We start from the raw sequence: 4,101 nt of genomic DNA, 5'->3' as shown, positions 1-4,101 counted from the left end.
TAGCACCCTGTTGTTGATAGGGCGATATTTTTATCTCCGCTTCTTTGGCTTTTAACCCCTTCCCCGCTCATGACGGAACCACTCCGTCATGAGCCACGGTTGCGCTGTGCTCATGACGGAGTGGTTCCGTCATGCCGCTGCCGCTCCGCCCACGCGGGGCGTTTTCCCCACCTGTGCGGGCGTCCAACGTAAGTGGGCGGCGCCGTGACGGAACCACTCCGTCATGAGCACAGCTCAACCGTGGCTCGTGACGGAGCGGTTCCGTCACGAGCACAGCGCCACCGCGCTGCCCCCAAACCCCCCCCAGCGCCGCGGCAGAATTCCCGCCGCGGCGAAGGGGTTAAAGCCCTTGTTAATATGCCCCTAAGTTTGTGGGCTGACGAGATCATTATGGCTTCTTGTCAATGGTACATCACGTCTCCAGTCCTGGCCCTTACGTTACAAATAATTGTTGGCAAGTGCATTAGTCGAACTGAAGCAAACCTAAACCACAACACCCAGAATGCAGTAGCCTGTTAGGAGAACGCCCAGAAGGTGATAAGACCTGTTCCAGTGACATGGAGTCATCTGGTCTCAATACAAACGGTTCCGTTTATGTGTGGCCACAGTTAACCTCCTTGGACACCGTATGAGGAGATTCAGAAACAAAAACGAAGTTGAATGTAAGTGACCCTTTGACATGTATTTCGGCAAATGAAGTTTAGGAAGGCGGTAGAAAAATGAGATATATGAATGTTGTTAGCCGAACTGATGTCAACCTTCTAAAGCGGGAGTGCCATTAATGCCCCCGATCTATAGTTTGTTGTGATCGTTCTCTAATCATGGAGCCTTTAAGAGCCCGACATCCTTTCGTGCGTTCACGCAGATACTTTCGTACCTGTAAACTTGCAGGTCTCACGTCCACTCCTAAGGTTAGTATTTCTCCTTGTAGAGCCCGTTCGCCTGGTGGTCGCGCGCATGCACACTTTCAACTCCATCTGTTATTAACTTAAGCGCGAAAGTCCTTCTTCTCTGTCAATGTTTCAACCCACCACAGAGAGAGGTGCTCATATTTGCTTCGAAATAACAGTTTGTCTCTTATTTAGTCTGGAGTCCGTTGGTAGGAGCGCTTCTTGGACTGTGAAGTTTTCGTGGAAATGATTTAAAAGCAAGGCCAGCTTAAGTCTGCTTCTTTATTTTGTAAAGTGACTTTATGGCGCCAATTATTTTTTATATGTCCAGCCCTGGGTTTTCACGTAACCAATTTAGCTTCCTGGGAGTTTTAGTCTTGGTTCGCTGGAATGTACTCAAGCGTGTTAAACTACCACATTACATCGTTTGCAAGTGTGTGAAAAAATAGCTGTTAAGTTATGTGGCATACCTTTGTGAGACCTGCACGCCCCAGCTTCGAAACCTTGCAACGTTAAGCTAGCCTTTCATCCTCCTGGTGCTAATTCGTGTTACTTCATGTAGAACTCAGAGCTTTTAAGTGGGCAAAAAACCGGGGGGGTGGGTGCTCTAAAAGGGGCGTGGCAAATGTCTTAAAGGGGTGTGGCCTATCCGAGTAGGGGAGTGGTCTAAATCAAGCTAACTAGCATTGTGTGCTTAAGAAAATCATGAAGTCGCATCCAGCAAAGGATAACATTTTTATTTATTTATTTTATGTGTTTTATAGAGCGCAAACTTGACCTGTTAGGGTATCAGAGCGCTTTACAGGAGAGCAAAGCACCTGGAATCAACCAGTTACAGCTTGAGTAGTAATATGGTGCCGGATACATAAGGTAAAGAGGAGCATGTATTTACAGTTTACATAACCAATTACTCAAAGCAAGATACCATATTTACAGAATACGTTTACAATTATTCAGACCAGGTCCCAAGTTTCTGATGTTTCGGGTGACCCGGTAGTCAGAAGGAAGGTAGTGGACCGCCATAGGTCGGGCCATAAAAGTAGTTGAGGCAATATTAGACAAGAAATTTGCCCATAAGGAAGGTTTTGGCATCCTTTTTGAAGCGAGTCAGTGAGGGAATTCTTCTGATGACGGGTGGGAGAGAGTTCCATATTCCTGGAGCAGCCCCTGAGAAGGCCCGATTGTAAGTTTTTTTCCCCCCGAAAGTGTGCAGGTTGGAGAAGGAGATCTCTGGCAGATCGGGAGTTTCTGGTTCCTCTGGAGATCACAAGTTTCTGTGTCAGATATGCAGGGAAGTTGGAATGTAAAGCTTTGTGTGTGATGCATGCTAGTTTGAGCTGTATTCTTGCCTCCAGGGGAAGCCAGTTGAGAGCTTTCAGGTGTGGGGAAATATGATCGTATTTCCTTGTGCCGGTAAGTAGTCTGGTGGCTGCATTGAGGCAGGCTCAAAGAGGTGCCAGGGAGATCTTGGGTAAACCCGAGAGGGTTGAGCAGCCGTATTCCAGTCTAGAGATGACGAGTGCTTGGACTGCCATTTTTAGGTCGGGAGCATCAAGGAAGGGTTTTAATTTCCTAAGGTAGCTCAGGTGGAATCTGGCTGTTTTAGCCATAGAGTTTATGTGGTCCCGCATGTTAAGGTTGGTGTCAAGGGTAATTCCCAGGGATTTAGCCGCGTTCACAATGGTTGGTGGGCAATTTAAGGCTGTGATAGCCTTAATCCATGATTGAATCTCTAGGATGACATTGGGAGGGGAGATCAGGAGAAATTCTGTTTTCTTTGCATTGAGTTTGAGTTGATTGGATGCGAGCCATTGGACGTTGAGTTTCAGGGCTTCGTTCAGGGAGAGAATCTCTTCAAGAAGAGGTTTTGATGTAGATCTGGGTGTCATCAGCATACATATGATAGGAGATATTAGCTGTGCGCAGTACTTCGGTAAGCGGTAAGCGGTTCTAGGTAGAGGTTGAAAAGGGTGGGGGACAAGGTTGATCCTTGAGGGACTCCAACTGTGACCAGGGATGGTGATGAATGGTTGCCGTTGATCAGGAATCTCTGTGACCGGTTGTGGAGGAAGGACCTAAACCAATCTAGAACAGTGCCATCCAATCCCATTCTGAGTTTGAGGCTGTTGGAAAACGAGGCATCATCTGTGAGGCCTGAACAAATAACATGACTACATTTGTCCTTCACTTGGAACCAAACACCCAATTGTAGCGCCTGACTCTCAGAGGGTAGCGTTGCAGAGCAGTCTGAGGCTTACTCAAGGGAGGTGGTGTGGGCTAGTAATCGCCATTTGCAGGTGCGCAGAAATAACACTCAATAATTGATTGTCCAGTCTGTACTTTGCTTTATAAAAGTAAGAGTACATTTATTAAACACACTACTCAATACTATGCACCAATTTACAAATACACATACGCTGTTGGAATTACTTTGTGACATTGCATAACATCTCCACCCCTCCCGCAGGGGGGGTGGGGTCTAGTACCAGCACTCCCATGTATGCAGATTAACTTGCCCCCAATGCAGTTAGTTGAACATAACCTGGAGCAAGGGCCCTGCGCACTGGCACCATCCCAGTGGCGACCCACCCCATTACCTCAACAAGCATTAAAAAGGGGTAAACCTGCCTTGGTGACACATGACCCTGACTGAGTATCTCCTACTGACCATGAAGTAGGCACCGCTATATCTTAAGGGCTAGCAGTCTGGGGTCTTCACCTAAGCGCAGCAGCAACAATCCATGTTTACGCATACTTTAGAATGACAGTACTCATCACCTTAGTTGATCATTTGAATGCATTGCAATTACAGCCCCTAAAGGCTTCACATATGAAATCACAGGATTACGCATATACAGCCAGACACCCTAGCAGGACTGTCTGGCAACATAACCCCATTTGGCTAATGACATCACTTTACACCAGCACATTACATTAAACAAATGAATTTCACTCCCTCTGAAAGAAATAACCATTAGTAAATGCATTTCGGTGCAGTTACACCACTTCACCTCCAGGGAATGCCCTTCTCCAGACATACCCAACTCAGCCCTTCACTCCATGATGCACTTCGTAGTACACCCCCAGCTGTAGAACATAAGTTACAGCCCATTAGGGGATAAATGCTGGCTGAGCCCTTGAGGGGTTATTCTTTCAGATGCCCCATGAAATTTATGGGGGGCTGTTCTCCTTAATGCTGGGGGAGGCTGCG

This window comes from Triturus cristatus, chromosome 3_1 (assembly GCF_964204655.1).
Source record: "Triturus cristatus chromosome 3_1, aTriCri1.1, whole genome shotgun sequence".
Classification (NCBI taxonomy): Eukaryota; Metazoa; Chordata; class Amphibia; order Caudata; family Salamandridae; genus Triturus; species Triturus cristatus.
The sequence above is the reverse complement of the archived record's forward strand: the minus strand, read 5'-3'. Positions refer to the sequence as shown.